Source organism: Aristolochia californica, unplaced genomic scaffold (genome assembly GCF_029961685.1).
Source record: "Aristolochia californica isolate CCGP_79_NKW_82.1479 unplaced genomic scaffold, dmAriCali1.0.hap1 SCAF_11, whole genome shotgun sequence".
Taxonomy (NCBI): Eukaryota; Viridiplantae; Streptophyta; class Magnoliopsida; order Piperales; family Aristolochiaceae; genus Aristolochia; species Aristolochia californica.
The window spans coordinates 9645180-9663337 of record NW_027181782.1 but is presented as its reverse complement, the minus strand read 5'-3'; the positions used below and the strand labels follow the sequence as shown (position 1 = coordinate 9663337).

At 38.1% G+C, this 18158-nt stretch overlaps 1 pseudogene; it reads right to left on the bottom strand.

Moving 5' to 3' along the window:
- Positions 1-402: 402 nt before the first annotated feature.
- LOC137944784 (uncharacterized) lies at positions 403-16424 on the bottom strand (annotated as a pseudogene).
- Between the last annotated feature and the right edge of the window lie 1734 nt (positions 16425-18158).

The window sequence follows — 18158 nt, the reverse complement described above, 5'->3', positions numbered from 1 at the left end:
GCAGTGGCTGGCGCTAAAGTTAACACATATCGTCTTAGCAGCAGTTTCATAACAATACATAGTAGCAGCTTCCTCCATCACATAAGAGGAGGTAGGTAGCAAAAGTCACCAAAATTTTGGCATTGAGCTTGGGGAGCAGCAGTTGCTGGCGCTAAAGGGGAAAAACGTCAGTCAAGTACCACTCTTCCTCTCTCCCGCATCACTATTCCAATAGAACTCTAGTAATGATATCCATAGCCTGTCTTATTTAGTAAGAGTGGGTTGGGAATAAAGAGCTTATTAAGAATATGGAGTATTTTTATATAAATAGATTTGAAATGAAAGCAACAACTACTATGGACTTTATTTGTGTCAAAACTGTACTTCCACACCATCACAAAGAAAGCATACACGCGAAGGAACTTACGCTAAGTCTGCCAATGTCTCAGACTTCGTCACAGCCTTTCCCTCTGGAAATTCAAGGCATGAGTAGTGCATTATCATTTCCTTCAATGTTTGCTTGGTGCTTCTAAGATTGTTGTCCCATAAGACATTCTGCACTGAAAAAAGAAAATAACGAAAAGAATCCTCCGGAAAAAAGATCGGTTTTTACTCTTGAAAAAGAAATAAATTGCTCTAGAAGCAAGATTGATTTTTTTAATATAATAAAGATGCATTCCAGAACTCAAAATACACCATTTAAGGGATGAGATGCATACCTTCCTTACATACTCTCTTCTGACATCTTCCCATGGTAATATGCCTTTGGCACTGAACATCGAAGCATTCCAGAGAGCCCCCCTAGCCACCATCACAGATGAAGCACCTAGAAACTCCAGAGGTATATGAATTACTTAAGAAGTACATTAAAACCCATGGTAGAGGTTTCAAGCTAGAATATTCTTTTATCTTTTTTTGTTAGTGAAAACTAAACAAGAGGTCATAGTCATATTTCCAGTAACACAATTACACCATTATTAAGAGTTTTTTTTTTCCTTTTTTTTTTCTCCTTAGTTCTTTTAGAGAAAAGAAAATTTTGACTGCTTCACAGTTTCTATTTTCACTTGACACTCGCCAAATTCATTTAGAGCACTTTAATATTTACAAGAATTATAAATGATTAAAAACCTATATAGATAATTATAACATTTCTTTCTGAAACAATATACATATTGTCACAAGGAAAAGTGAGGCATTTTCATCAAAGAAAAAAGGCAAAGTGAGGCATTAACAGAAATAACATATTTCAAGAATCACAAAAAAAAGAAACTCATATAAAAATATTTTTAAATGCTTTGCAGTTCTGCCAGTGACAGAGACTGTGATTTATTAAAAACCATAAAATTAAGGTGATATTAGTCATGCTACTAAAAGGCTTAATTGTAACCAGAGGGTCTGTGATCAACATTTATTGTTTTCTCGTTAGAGAGAGAAGTTACATTCTTTATCATAAGAAAAATCTTCAGACCATTTCCTTCACTAAAAAGGAAAAAAAAGGATGAACATCCAGACTAAACCCTGATATGACAATTACCAGTTGCACTTTTTATACATTGAAAATCATCGTACTCAAATACATCTCCATTTGCTATAACAGGGATTGATAATGCTGCTACAATATCAGCAATCTCATTCCATTTTGCAGGATCCCTTGTGCCCACCATGGAAGGTCAAATCACTATTCAAACAAGTATTAGGACACGTATGGGAAGCCTGAATGGCCTTCTCCAGTGTGAAAGAAGAAACGAAGTGGCAGTTGGTGGTAGAAGTGAGACTTTCACTGAAATAAAAGATGATAATATGAAATTAGAGAAACTGAGATAGTTGACATTTGTATCCTCTTCAGTTACTTAAACTGTTGGCCCCTCTCCTCCAATGCCAATGTTACTCTAGCTAATTTAGGTATGTCTGCCTTCCATGTACCTCCTAACACGAATTGGGTCATTGACTCAAGGGCTTCCACCCATGTCAAGATGTCTTTCCTATTTTCACCTTTTTCTCCATCTACTTTTATAAATATATTGTTCAGGCTGATGGGTCCACATCACGTGTTAGTAGGGAGGATATGAATCATACCACGCCTAATATATCACTGTCCTTAGTATTATAGGCTGCAAAAGTTCCCAGTAAATGTACTGTTAATAAGACAACTGACTGAATCCTTGAACTGTACAGTCACTTTCAGTCTTAATTCTTGTGTTTTTTAGGACCTACAGACAAGGAAGACAATTGGTGGAGGATGTGAAATAGAAGTTTCAACTACCTTGAGGAAGTACCTAAACGACATACCATGGCACTTCAAGGAAAGATGACTCCTTACCAATGGGACTCGTGTTTTGGGCACCCATTATCAACTAAACTCCATCAATTTCTTCTTACATTGTCTTCTGATAATTCCTTTGATTGTGACACATGTCATCTCGGAAAGCACCATAGAAAGACTTCTTTTGTCAAGTAGTAATCAAAAGAGTATGGGGCCATTTGAGTTAGTTCATTCAAATGTAAGAGCCCTATGTAGGGTATCTAATCCTTTTGTTTGTAAGTATTTCTTGTCTTTCATTGATGATTTCAGCCATGTGGCATGGGTGTATCTCCTAAGTGAAAATAACTGAAGTATTAGGGGCATTTGTGAAGTTTCGTAAGGAAATAAACTTAATTTGGTGTTTCTAGTTGTATCTTTTGATTTGATAATGGACTTAAGTTTGTAAATCAAAACTTTTGTGCCTCACATGGAATCCTACATAATATGTTTTAACCAGAACAAAATGGAGTTCTAGATAGTAAAAATCGACTTGTTGTTTCATATGCATGCCCCTACATCTTTTTTGGGAGATGATATCTCGACTTCGTGTTTTTCAATGTTGGGGGGGGGGGGGGGGGGGGGGGGGGGGTGTGCTTTCCTTTTAAGGTTCTTGAAGCCTCGTTACAAGTTGTTTAAGTTGTGTTCAAGGGTTTTTGTTTCAATTTATTTTTTGCATTCTTTTGGAGTCTAAGCGGAACAAATTGTCCCATTGGTACATCAAATGTGTTTTTCTTGATTTTCATCACCAAGAGGGTGTAGGTGTTATTACCCTAAGACCAAAAAAGATGTACCTCTTGGCCAAAGTCACCTTGTTTAGACAAGTTATTTCTCTTCATCAACTAAGTTTGGTATTGTAATGCAAAGTTCTTTGGACATTACATTACCAGCTATTGTGATGGATGAACCAAATGCATGTTTATTGCATTGCCTAAGAAACAAGTATGGTCTATAAGCACAAGCAGACACACAAGTACGTGAGTCCTCTTCTTCCATTTCCCCATCATCTTCTCCTCCTGATGCCAATGAATTTAATGAGTTGGACTTGCCCATAGCTCTTTGGAAAGGTATTTGGACATGTACATAACATCTACTTTCTCAGTCTCTGTCCTTTGATTTTCTGTCTCCCACATTTATATCCTTTGCCTTGTCCCTATCGTGTTCTTCCATTCCCAAAACAGTGCAAAAGACTTTTAATTCCCCATAAAGGAAATAGGCAATGGACAAGGAAATGAACCATTTGTTACAAGAGTGACTTGGACATTTGTGATCCACCTTCTGGGGCTGCTATAGTTGTCAATAGATGGGTATATATGACTAAATATCATGTTAATAGTACTATTGAAAGGAATGACGAATGATGATTAAGTATCATGCAATGGTACTATTGGAAGGAAGAACGAATGATGATTAAATATCATGAAATGGTACTATTGAGAGGGACAAAAAACGTTGGGTAGCCAAAGGTTACATTGAGACATATGGAGTTAGGGGTGGCTTCGAATCGAGCCGGCTCGCGAGCGGCTCGTGTTCGACTTTGTTCCGGCTCGGTTCGACTCGTTATATATCGAGCTCGAGCCGAACTCGAACTCAGAAATGGGCTCGTTTAGGTTAACAAGCCGAGCTAGAGCAGAGCCAGGTTCAGCTCGTCGGCTCGCGAGCCGACTCGTTAGGATGGGCAAATTTTCTGGAGTCTCGCACTCTCTCTCCCAAAATTTTATTTTCGGTCTCTCTTCCGCCCTCACTCTCTTCTTTTCCTCCTTCCCTTCTCTCTTCTTCCTCCGAAATTCCCTCTCTCGCCCTCCATCTCCCTTCTCCCTCTCGCTGTCAGTGCCCTTTTCGCCGCTGCCACACCTAATCTTTCCCCCCGCTCATCGCCTTCTCTTCCTCTCATCGTCGTCGCCGTCAACTCCCGTAGCGTCGCCCTCGCCTCGTCGTACCCCAACTAGAGCGGCTGCTCTAGACCCTCTCCCATCGTCGTCACCCCCCTACCACCGCTTGCTGCCGCCGTCAAATCAACCGACCACCACTCTTGTCAGAACTGCACAGAACCCCCAGATACCTAAAGTTCGGATACCTAAGTTGAGGGGGGGAGATTATTTTCCCCCCTCGACACTACATCCCGCACAGCGTGCGAACTCGCAAGTGCAGTTCACACATGCGAGTTTCGCACGTGTATTTTTTTTTTTTTAAAAAAAAACTTGCAAATCCCTTTCTCAGCCCGTTTTTCCTTTGGACGATGCAATAATACGTAAAAATATAGTGTGTTAAAGTTAGCATTTGATCAAATTTTCCTTTTTATTTTTTTATTTTTTATAATTAATCATGTACACAGTTAATTGGCTCACGTAATTATTGTATTAATGTATAATAAACTGCAATCATTAAATAATATGATATCTAATTTAACTAATTACTATATTAATTTATTTTAATTATACATTAAATTACTTATTTGTGTTGTAATCATGTTTGTTTTACCTAATTTGGGGTTTAAATATTATGTTTTAATTAAGTATACTATTAAAAGTTACTTATTTTCTTATTTTTTATATTTTTCTTATTTTGGGGCACTAACACTAGAAACTGTTTTCCAATGTATATGAACTCGTCGACACTAACACCAAGTTTGAAATTGAATTTCATGTAGAGGAATTAAATGAATTTGAAGCAGGAGATGAAGATGAACTTCAAATTTTAAGTTTGTTGACTAACCCCCTTATAATTCTCATATCCACAGTAGCTTTGGAGTCATTATTTAGTGTTGGTGGTAGAGTAATAGACTTGTATCGTTCTTCCTTGGTACCAAATATATTTCAAACTTTGATTTGTGGCAGTGATTGGGTTCAGACTCTTCATGGTATAAAGAAAAATCAAAAAGTGAATTTCTTTGATTAATTATATATTACGATATTTTTTAGTTTTATTTATTAAAATTTAGTTTTATGATTATAGCCCGAGAAGAAGAGTGCAAAGATAATGCTACCTGCTACATGATTTTTCATGTTTTTCTCATCATTGTAATTTTAATATTTTTATCGACATCATGTAACTAGTAGTGGAAGAGTATTTTTTTATCTAACAATAACTAATTTTATTTTTTTCTTTTTGTAATAGGTGGAGATTTTGCTCAAGCAAAGGTGTATATTATTTTCTAGCTTGAAGAGAAATAACTATAGTTTGTAATTTTATAATGGATTTATAGTTTTTATTTGGGTGATTATAAATTGATAGTGATATTTCTTTTAATTTTGTTGTGTTTGATTATTGTATGGAATTTATTTATAATATTATGCAGTATATGGAGTGTTTAGACTATTTTATGGAGTGTATAAACAATTTCTTGGAGTGTTTATGGAATGTATAAACAATTTTATGGAGTATTTAAGCAGGTATTATGTATGTTGATTATGCTCAATTTTAAATAGAGGTCATGTCTAATTTTATACAGGTATTATATATATAGATTATGCTCAATTTTAAGTAGAGGTTATGCCCAATCTTATAAACGTATTATATATATAGGTTATGCACAATCTTATACATGTATTATATATATAGGTTATGCCCAATTTTATGTAGAGGTCATGCCCAATTTTATGTAAAATGTATGCATAATTTTATATATATTTTATTTGATATATATTTTTTGAAAATTTTTAAATGTATGTTGAGGCTCGAGTTCTGCTCGAACTCTGGGGCTCGAGCTCAATAAAAATTTTAGGCTCGAGATGAGGCTCGGCTCGAAGCTCAGCTCAAACATAGGCAGGTTCGGGCTCAGCTTGGCTCGATGCCACCCCTAAATGGAGTAGATGTATTTGATGCATTTTCCCAATAGCTAGAAGTAGCTCGATTCACATTGTAATATCAGTTATAGTTAATAAAGGTAGGCCTTTGTATCAGTTAGACAACAAAAACACCTTCTAATATTACATGGAGCAATCTCTTGGGTATGCTGCTCAAGCAATGTTTTGGAAATAAAACAAAGCCCAAGAGTGTGAATAAGTCGAACAAAGTTTTGATAATTTTTGGTGTCTCCCAAAGTTTTTTTTTAATAAAGATATTTTTATATTAACAAGAGAAATTTTACAAAGGAAGAGGGAGCAAATCCTTAACAACAAGAGATTGCAGGGACGCTCCCTGCTTGGCTAGCAAATTTGCTGTCGAATTTGCAGATCTCGGAATGTGAGACCAAATACAAGATAGAAGTGAGTTAATATCTAAAATCTCCCAAAAGATGTCCCAATGGCGCCACGGTGGAGGGGAAGCACACTCGCACCATCCAATAACCACCTTCAAGTCCCCTTGAATGTGAATGGGACCACTGCAATTGTCTTTGAAAAAGTGAAGCCCATTGAAGAGGCCATAGAGCTCAACCGATGTTGAATCGGAAATGCCTAACGGGCCAGCATAAGAGAAACACTGATTGCCAGATGGATCCGAAATAACTCCCCCAATACCAGCGATCCCCGGATTGCCAAAAGAAGAGCCATCAAAATTCAACTTTAGGTAACCAGCTTCTCAGGGAGTCCACTCCTGCATGACTTGAATCTTGGTCCCAAAGTGCATCTTTGCCAAATTGCTCTAGTTATCATGGATAGAGGTACCCTTGAAGGAGGAAAAAGACTCCTTAGTTAGGAGCCAGGTGGAGATTTACCCTGATACCCTGTCTGCTACTCTTACCTCTGATTCACTTCTAGCATCAAAACGCTTCCAGTTACGCTCATTCCAAAGCCCCCACGGTACAAAACTAGCACAAGCGGAGATCCTCACTTTACTGAGACCAGGAAAGAGATAAGAAATGATCGACTTGCTGAAGGAGATCAGATCAACTGATATATAGAATTGCAACCCAAACTTGTAGAAGACAGAGGTCCACACATTCCATGAGAAGAAGCACTGTAGAAGAATATGACTGATGGTTTCAGCCTCACATTGCAAAAAACACAGAGGGGGTCAATAGATGGGTGACCCCTTCTTCCAAGCACATCTGCCATGAGAATCTTACTTTGGAAAGCGCTCCACATGAAGAATTTTATCTTTGGAGGTGCACAGAGAAGCCATACAAAGTAGATGAAAAAAAGAATGTCCCTCTTTTGTTATGCCACCAAATGAGCTTGTCCGCATCGGAAGGTCTCATTTTAATAGAATTCAAAGAATCCAATAAACGGCTTGCTTCCAAGGCCTCCGAGTCGAAAAGACCCCTTCAGGGATGTAGGCTCAAACCACCCCCCTCAAAAGCATCGGCTACTGATATCTCCCTTTGGGTAGAAAGGAGGAATATATTCTTGAAGGAGTTCCGCAACGGTTTCTGCATTGTCCACCCATCATCCCAAAATTTAAGAGATCTACCGCTTCCAAAAAAGAATCTACTGGCTGAGGAAAATTTCTGAAGAAGTGAGTACAATGATCTCCATATTGAGGATATCCCTCTCTAATTTCCACCAGACATCCACCATGGAGAATTCTAACCCAGCTTGACATGAACCATTTCCTTCCAAAGGTTAGAAGAAATAGTGTTAAACTTCCATATCCATTTAAGGAGCAGAGCTTGGTTCATTTCCTTTGATTTCCGAATCCCCAATCCACCCAATCTCTTTGGTAGACATACTTCATCCCATCTGACCAAGTGATATTTAAATGTATTACTTGATCCCCTGCAGAGAAACCTTCTTTTCATCTTACATATGGAAGAAGGGCAAGGCATAAGGGACAAAGCATAATTTGGGATGCCCGCAATACAAAACTTAAAAAGGATTAGCCTTCCAACTTTGTTGAGGAGACACCCCTTCCAGGTAGCTAATCAGGACTCAATTGTTTTGACCACCGGGTTCCACAAATTTTGGGATATACGCCCATTGAAGAGGGGGAGACCAAGGTATATTGCTCGGAGGCTAGTAGTTGAAAAACTAAATAAATTCACCATCTTTGCAAGAAGCTCAGGGCCAACATTGAATACTATGAGAGAGGTTTTCCCCTAATTAACTTTCTGCCAACACGCTAATTCAAAAAGGCACAAAACTGCTTTGATCCTTCTGGCTCCATCAATATTTCCGATTCCAAATAATATTGTATCATCTGCATACTGAAGTATAGGAATATTAAAAGCCTGCTAGGGACTAGTGGGGGGGGGGGGGGGGGGGGGGGGGGGGGGTAGGAGTTGTCCAAGATTAAAAGCCAAAAAAAACATAACGGAGAGGAATTTTTCTACTATGTTGAATAAGAGCGGAGAGAGAGGGTCAACTTGTCTAATCCCCCTAGTTCCTTTGAAATACCCACAGACCAAACCATTGAGGATGAGGGAATAGGATGCTGAGTCCACACAACTTCTGATCCAAAATCGCCATTTTTCTCCGAAACCCATTTTTTCCATTATCTCATCAACCAGGATCCAATTTACTCTATCAAAAAGCTTTTTCGAGATCAAGCTTAAGGGCAATTCTCGGGTCCTAGTTACAGAGGAAGTGATCCATAAGCTCATGTGCTGCCATTGTGGAATCTAAAATTTCTCTCCCCTTAAGGAAAGCGCCTTGCCCAATGTGGATGATGATATGGAGCAACACCTTTAAACGGTGAGTCAGGATTCTCACAATAATTTTGTATGCACTCGTAACAAGACTGATTGGGCAAAAATCCTCTGGTTTCTCAACACTTGCTTTCTTCGGAACCAAAGTGATAAAAGATGCACCAATACTGTGGAAGGTGATGCCAATCCCAAAGAAGCCATGAGTCATTGCAATAATATCTTCCTTGAGACGGGACCAAAATCTTTTTAAAAAATCTCGATTGAAACCATCAGGGCCAGGGGCCGTATCGCTTTCCATGCCCAAGATGGCCCCCTCAATTTCTCCAAAAGAGAAAGGAGATTCTATCAATGAAACGACTACTGGAGAGAGACGAGAGAAGTTAATCTGTTGAAACTTCAGCCTATTAGGACACTCCTCCGAATATAGATCTGTAAAAAACTTAATCAACTCATTAGTAATCAAGGTCTAACACAACATTACCTCGTTATTAATGCATAATGAGGTAATTCGATTGGATTTCCTCTTTACTGAAGCAAAGGCGTTGAAAACTTTAATATTTGCATCTCCCTCCTTCAGCCATTTAAATCTGGCTCTTTGCTTCCAACAGATCTTCTCTTAATGCAGGGTCGTATTGAGATTAGAATTTAGAGAAACTCGGGAAGAAAACTCATCAGATGTTAGGTACCTTTGTTCCTCCACCAGGTCTAGGGCTCCGATTTGAGATAGGAGGGAAGCCTTTTCAGCACCCAAAGAGGCATGACTAGTAGCCCACTCGTTCATTTTTCATTTTATGAATCAATAAGAGCTTCAAAAATTTTCTCCATAATTTTTCTTCATCAACGATGAGTTTTTGAAACGGAACAGAGAGGGCCCCCATTTTTCAAAAATAGAGGTCAACATGATAGGCCAATGATCAGACCCTACCTTATTGAGAACTCTTCCAGTAACGTTCTCAAACAGCTACAACCAATCATGACAAGGCAAGAAAAGGTCCAATTTTGAGAGGATAGGTTGTTGTTGATTGTTAGTCCAAGTGTAGTTCTTTTCGAAAAGAAGTATCTCATCCAAACCACACTTGCCAATGAAGTCCAAGAAGCCTTGCATTGAGACAGAAATGCGGGTTGACAAAGAAAAGGGAGAAAACGGCTTGCCTCACCCCTTTTCTCCCAAAATCATTGTGACCATTTAGTATTTGTTTTGATGTGGTCATTAGTTGATGATATATTGCTCTTGGGAAGAGAGATAAAAGAATTGCAGAGGTAAATGAAGTATCTAGAAAATCATTTTCAAATGAAAGACTTGAGGTACTTGAAATACTTTCTTAGCATTGAGGTTGTTTCAAGTAAGGCAAGTGTAGGTGTTATCCCAGAGGAATTATGTCAAAGATATGTTAGAAGAATATGGGTTGTTTGGATGATAACAAGAGTCCAAAGTTCAACAAAAGAATGAATACAAGCGGTTAATTGGAAAGCTCATTTATGCAACAGGCACAAACCAGATATATCATTTGTTAAGTTGGGTCCAAGGTTCATCCCAAAATGACTAGCCAAATTAGGAAACCTCTTTCCTAACTAATAAACTCAAGATTTTTGTACTCATTAATCCATGTGGGACTATTCTTTAACAGTCCCCCTCATGGGTAGACCCTCTTTTGTGGCTCTATAAGTGGCTAGTTTTAGGTGTAGGCCCTTTTTTTGTGGCTCTACAAGTGGATAGTTTAGGTGGCCCTCTTTTAGTGGCTCTACAGGTAGATAATTTAGGTGTATGTCCTCTTTTGTAGACCTATAAGTGGATAGTTTAGGTGTAGGCCCACATATGAGTACTTGCTCAGATACCATGTTAAGTTGGGTCCAATACCCATCCCAAAATGACTAGCCAACTTAGGAAACCTCTTTCCTAACTAATAAAATCAAGATTTTTTGCACTCATTAATCCAAGTGGGACTATTCCCTCATGGATTACTGAGTACAAAGATATTGAGTTTATTAGCTGGAAAAGAGGTTTCCTAAGTTGACTAGTCATTTTGGGATAGGGCCTTCGACCCAACTTAACATGGTATCAGAGTGGGTACTCATATGTGGGCCTGAACCTAAACTATCTACTTGTAGAGCCACAAAAGAGGGTCTACACCTAAACTATCCACTTGTAGACCCACAAAAGAGGGCCTACACCTAAACTGCTTACTCCTAAATTATCCACTTGTAGAGCCACAAAAGAGGGTCTACACGTGAGGGGGACTGTTAAGGAAGAGTCCCACATGGATTAGTGAGTTCAAAGATATTGAGTTTATTAGCTGGCAAAGAGGTTTCCTAAGTTGACTAGTCATTTTGGGATAGGGCCTTCGACCCAACTTAACACTAAACAACATTTATAGTAGGGATTCTACGTCAATTTATGGAGAACTTCCAAAGAGTTCATCTTGAGGCAACATAAAGGATTTTGAGATACTTAAAAGGGACTCTGGGAAAAAGGTTGTTGTATAAATCTCATGCGAAATAGGATGTTACAAACCACTATTGGAATAGGTCACATTGATGATCTAGTTAGGGTATGTCAAAGAAGTTTGCTTTTGTGTGGCCCTAGGAAGGTAGAAAAAGAGTTACACCAATTGTCTAGAGGAAAAGTTTACAAGTCTTAGGACTGAGGAAGAAGGATGTTCACCAATAAGTCATAGGAGTCTGATAGTTGGGTCTATCAATTGTGACCCTTAGAGGTCATTTAGATCATTCGATAATACAAATCATACTTTGGGGACTCACGTATGTATCAAATCTATCCTATTTTTATCTATTTTATTTAATGGTATTTCTATAGTATGGTTCTTTGATTAAAATCTTTTGTTCAGATAAAGTGAGAGAAGATAGGTCCTCCACATTCTCTTCCTTTTGTAAGGAAAAGGTATTTTACATCAATATGTGTATACCCCAAAAACAAAATTGGGCAACCAAAAGAAAAACTAGGCATTTGCTTAAAGTAGCCCAATCTTTGTTACGTGGTATGAATATTCCACAATGTTTTTGGCCGTATGTAATGTAGATGGCTTGTTATCTAATCATAGAATGCCTTGAGGTGTTGTAAATAATGAGACACCCTTTTTAAGTATTATTTTCTTAGGAAGAGTCCATTTTTTTTATAAAGATGTATTTATATATAAACAATAAAATTTACAAAGGAAGAGGGAGCAACTCCCTCACAACAAGAAGAGTCCATTTTCATTGATTCCTCATGACTTTCAGTGTGTATTTTGTGCATTGTTCATCGAAAATGGAAACAAATTAGAAGCTAGAACCACGAAGTGTATTTCATTGGGTACTTACAACTCAAAAGGGATACATATGCTATGACCCATATCCAACGAAGTTTTATACCTCGACTGATGTTACCTTCTTTGAAGCCACCCTCTTATGGTCGAGGTGAATCCTCTTTTGCATCTTAATGTCTTGCCCTAGTTTGCGGTGACCATTCATCACAAGGTAGATCCATTTTTTACTTTAAAGGTGTGCAAAAGAAGGCATCTAAACCATTTTTTTTTTTAAAAAGCATCTAAAAACTGCTCCACTTTAGTCATCCACATCGTCAAAAAATAGAGAAATATAGACATTTGGTTCATTTGATGAGGTTTTTTAGGTAAGTGATTTCTTGAATCTAGTCATCTTTGGACCACTTTTTGAATAATAGACTACGAAAAGGGGACATATCTTGTATCTAAGTGAAGGCCAATACTTCGCATCCAACATCCCATTTTGTGTCCACACAACACTTATCCCCCAATTGTGCCTCTTTTCTCTCAACCTTGTCATCCATCTTTATTTCCCAATCCTACCAACATGCTCTAACACGCCCAAGTTTGCGAATGACAATAGAAGAAGGAATGGGGGTCATTTAAAACAATCACATTCTAGGCTTGACATCATTACCCACTAAAAAAAAAAGAAAGGTGGGTGTAACAGTGAAATATAACCCTAATGATAGTAAGGAATGAGTCAAACAAAGATTGGTGGCCAAACGGGTTTACTTAAACTTAAGGAATTAATTACTCTGATTTTTTTTCTCCTGTTGCCAAATTAAATTCCATTCATGTTTTTTCTCTATTATTGCCAACTATCATTGGCCTATTAATTAGATAGATATAAAAAATAAATGCTTTCCTTATCAGAGATCTCTACAAGATGTGGATATGGAACAACTAAGTAAAATTGTGGTTGAAAGGGAAAACGAAGTTTCTATAGTAAATAAATCCATTTATGGGTTCAGCATAATTACATTCACGATATTACAAGCTAGAAATCAATAACATGTGTGCTCCAATTTGAGGGGGACTATTCAAGTATATGAAAAACCATTTCCTAGTAAAAAAAATTTAAGAGCTATTATGTAATACAGAGTGCTAATTGAAAGTCAATCTTCATGTAGTTTAAGTTTTAAACTAATGGATTTGAAGAGAAGTTTCCTTCCCTCTTGCATTATGTGGCTCTAAATCAAGGTCCATCCCAACCGAAGTTAGGAAGCCTTTTCCCACCTAATATCCGCATGACTTTTCTTGATATTTACAAATATGATATTATTTCCACTAACACTCCCCTTCACATACAAACCTACTCATAGGGACACCAGGTCTAACACATAAATAACACATATAGAAAACAAAATAAAATAGAAAAATCGAGCCAACAAGGCTCATCTATCTTTCATTCCATGTTAAAGTTAAGTCCAGGTACATCCCAATATGACAAACTGAAGTTAGGAGGCCTTTTTCCCAACTGAGAACCACTTGACTCTTCTTATTATTAACCAATATGGAATAATTCTCATTAACAAATCTTACAATGATTATATGGTTTGTATTTTGTAGGAACAAGTCAATCACTTTTCCCCTCTTATAAATTCATTTAAGTAAGAGATCAGTACATGGAGAAAGACACTCTTCTTACTACAACTTATAAACTCTTTTTCTAGTTTTAGAATGGCATAAATTCTCTTATTTTAAGTACAAAAACAATAAACTACAACCAGTAACCAAAGTCATGAAGTCTGGACATTGAGAGGGATTATTTCCAACTATACCCATGTCAGCAAATGCTTGAACCCCCTGAATATATTTCTCATCAACTAGATTGCAGGATAGTAGGGAAAAACACATTTCCATTTGGAGGAGGTCAGGTTGAGGCAGGTTAATCTGGACTTTTCTGGGGTACATACCCTTAGGAGTACTCAAAAGTAAACGCATATCTAAACATCTAATTTCTTATGCACCAGATAAATATTCAGATGGTTGTGGAACAAAGTATTAATATTGCCAGAACCTGCTGTGAATAAGCTTGAATCAATTATATTTAGTTATGTAAATCTTCCCTTTAAGTAACATTATTTATGTAAAGTTGTTACATATATTTAAAATGACCTTTAAGATAATGATGTTTGAGTGGAGGAGATCGCATTGTTCACTATAGAGGTGCCGGCGCACACTAAGCCAAATTTTTAATCATTGCAACCATGTTGACAACTTGAACTACAAACAACTCTAAATCATGGTGTCTTCTTCATCCGTCATTTCCCTGTGATCAACTCAATCTGCCTTTTTTTTTTTTTTTTAAAGGATAAGATTAACTTTGTCAGCTTGTTATGTCCACAAACTCATCAACTGCTTTTTAATAGATACACTGTAAGGTCACCATGTTGTCAACCTTTGCTTGTGCTAGATACTTATCTTCCTCTTTAAATCTAATTTAATTTCAGGCCTATACATGAAGCAAACGAGAGGAAATACAAATTCAAGTTTCACGAGAGAAGATACATTGGACAGAACAGGTCTTGAATTTTGTAGCTTATCTATAGTATTGCAAAAGGGCTCATTAAACTCATTTGGACTCTATTACCATTCTGGAGAGAGTCTGAAACTTTGTTAAAAAATGGATGATTGCTGAAGAGCATATATTTCCAGATTTTTTATTTACTTATATTTTGTTATATAAGTCAGTACTCCAAAGAGTTAAATCAGGATACATATCGAAAATACAAAATTCTTGTCCAACTTTAAAAGCACCTTCAAGTTAATTTTCTCAGAAATGTTGTAATCATCCATCCCGGTATTTGCTCCTAGACATTTCATTCAAATAGCACGCAACATTCTATATTTTCTCATCTTACTATTCTTAGTAAACAATACTTGGAAGAATCAGAGAGCAATTTCCAATATCAAAACCAGAAGTACAATGAAACACCAAATAAAACTAGAATAAACCATCAACACAGAATATACCACAACAAGAAAATATATTTTTCTATTGTAACAAACATTCAAAAAAATGACTATGAATATATGAAGTGTTGTCCTTCCATGAACCGCAAGAGCAGACACACCAGTCTTCTCAATTCGTCTAGCTAGCTCTACAGTGTCTTGACGTGACTTAAGAAATTGAATTTTACAAGTTATTGGAGTGTCTAAGTTCCTTCTTAATGTAGTTAAATCTGCATAAAATGAAACTACAACATGACACTGGATAAAAATAGAAATAATCAAAATAAAAATCATGAAACTGCCATATCTCAATAAAGACGCATCTATTACATCATCAATAAGCTCTGGCTTTGACAATAAAGCTACACCCATGCCCCCACTGATAGAGAATGACTGGGGGCAGCCCATGTTGATGTCAATAGCCGCTACATGTTTGAACCTGAAAGTGGAAATACACTCCAAAAATTCTCCAATTATGATGATCATGCAATGACTGAGATAAACATTACCAAAATGTAGAACTTGAGAAAAATATCAGTTAGGTAATACACTTTTCTTGTCAAAGTTATCTTGCATAATAACTAGAAAAGGTAAGAGTTATATAAATTCCATATGATTGACCGGTTAGACCAGTACTTGCTAAGTGCAATGCCTCAGTAATTGATCACCAATTAGATTTACATGTTTACAACTTGATCTATATCTAAGATACAACAAGAATAAACATACAACATCTGAGCAGTAGCAAGAGCCCTCACAGAATCTGAAGTACCCAATTTGCCTCCTTAGCGCAAGTCCTGAAAACTAAAGTTGTCGTTCTTTTCTCCACAAAATCTGTAGTACCAAGAGACTCTAGAAGAAAACATAATTTATTTAAGAGATTTTACCACATAATGAACAAGAATTTGTGTAAAACCACTATCCTTCTCTCAGTTAACAAAGGACATTATTTGGTACAAGTAAGATCTAGCAACCTTAGAACCATATTTCCTCTATGCTATACATCTAGATAAACAAACAATATTTCCTAGTCAAGCTGTGGAAATTGAAAATTATCAAAGAACATAAAACAAGTTCTAAACTATAATTTTGATGTTTAAAACCAGCATACAATACTATTGATCTTCCGTTCACACTTCAGCATCTTAAGATCGATTCTCTCTTCTCCGTAAGTGATGTCTGCACCATATTCTGCAGCTAAAAGCCGGAATGGTGAAGTTCCCTACATGCACAAGAATGGGATAGCACTCTTTTAGTGCAAATAAACAGCTAAAGAATGAAGGAATCAACCGCAAGAAAAGAAAAAAAAAAAAGAGGCATGGTACTGCCAACTGACCATGCGAACCATGGGGACGAGGACGTGCTTGTTCTCATACTCCATCTTCGTCTACAGGCAGCTCGGTAACGAACCGAATCAACATAGACCAGAGTCCCTCGCCCTCTTTCTTTTCGTGCCTTCGGGCGGGGGAAATCAAGAGGGCAGTGACCCTTTCCCGCTGGCGCTGTTGAAGGAGGCTTCGCAGCCGTTGATCTTCTGGAGCGCCTTCATTTTCCATCGCCAGATTTAATCACGCGGTTTCTAAACTAACTGCGGGTTTAAAGTCTGTTCGCCTACAAATTAAGGTTCCAGCTTTAGTATTCTTCCATTCCTGCTCCGCGGTTAACTCAATTCAGTCTTCTTCCATTCAATTGCTCCCTTCCTCTTCTTCCACTCCAGCTTTAGTCTGCAGGCAGCTCGGTAACGAGTCGAATCAACACATACCAGAGTCCCTCGCCCTCTTTCTTTTCGTGCCTTGGGGCGGGGGAAATCAAGAGGGCAGTGACCCTTTCCTGCTGCCGCTGCTGAAGGACGCTTCGCAGCTGTTGATCTTTTGGACCGCCTTCATCTTCCACCGCCAGATTTAATCACACGGTTTCTAAACTAACTGCGGGGTTTAAACTCTATTCGCCTATAAATTAAGGTTCCAGCTTCCGTATTCTTCCATTTCTGCTCTACGGTTAACTCAGTTCAGTCTTCTTCCACTCAACTGCTCCCTTCCTCTTCTTCCACTCCAGCTTCAGTCGTTTTTCCACTCAACTGCTCCTTTCTTTTCTTCCACTCCAGTCCGGTGCTCCTTCCTCTTCTTCCACTCCAGGTTTCGTATTCTTCCAGCAACTTCTAAACTAATTCGCTACTCCACTTTAGTCAGTCTGCTCCTTACTCTTCTTCCACTGGTCTCCGGTGCTCCTTCCTCTTCTTCCACTCCAATCGTTCCTCTTCTTCAGTGGCCTTCATGGCTGAGTACCCCGCTGCTTCTCCTGTTCCTCCCCTACTTACCCCTGAAGAACCTGTGTCTATTGAAATGAGTTTTAACCCTTCGTGTCAAACCCCAGTCGACGATCCCACGGCGGTCATCTCAATCTGCCATCAAGTCTTCTGTATGTGTTCTATGTCGGAGGGAGCCCATATTGAACAAGTTAATCTCCTCATACCGGCTATGAGCTTTCGTCTGCCGCTTTCTATATTGTTGGATCGGAGTCGCTGGCAGAATGCGGCCTCCGGAATACTAGACCACTTCTCCTTCAGCTCCAAGGCGTACGTCCAACTCCTTGCACATCTCTATATTCTTGGAGGTGATTGCGCGGAGATCACGTGGAGGAATGGGTGTACGAGGTTGGATGTGGCTGTTGACGTGAGTGAGATGATCGAAATCGACATTCGGCCATTGTTTCCTGTAGAGCCTGAGTCAATGCCTCCGGCTTCTGTCGGCCAGAACATGAAGTTGAAGGAGGTCAGCGAGATAGCTGCCGGAGAGACTTGCACAGTTTGTATCGAAGAATTAGGAGGATCGAGGAAGGAGGTGACGGAGACTCCATGCTCACATGTGTTCCACAGCGAGTGCCTCCTTCCATGGTTGAGCAGAGCGACTACATGTCCTCTCTGCAGATCCTCCCTGATTAAATGATTAAACGAATCAAAAGTGTATATTGTTGATTGTACAGAAACTTCCCTCAAAGTATTGTTGATTAAAGCAAATAAAATGCTAGTTTCTGTTCCATTGTGATGGTATTTTTTCTTTCTTTTTTTCGGGATCTTGCGTTTGTTACAAGCATGTTTTCATTTAGATTGGCATTG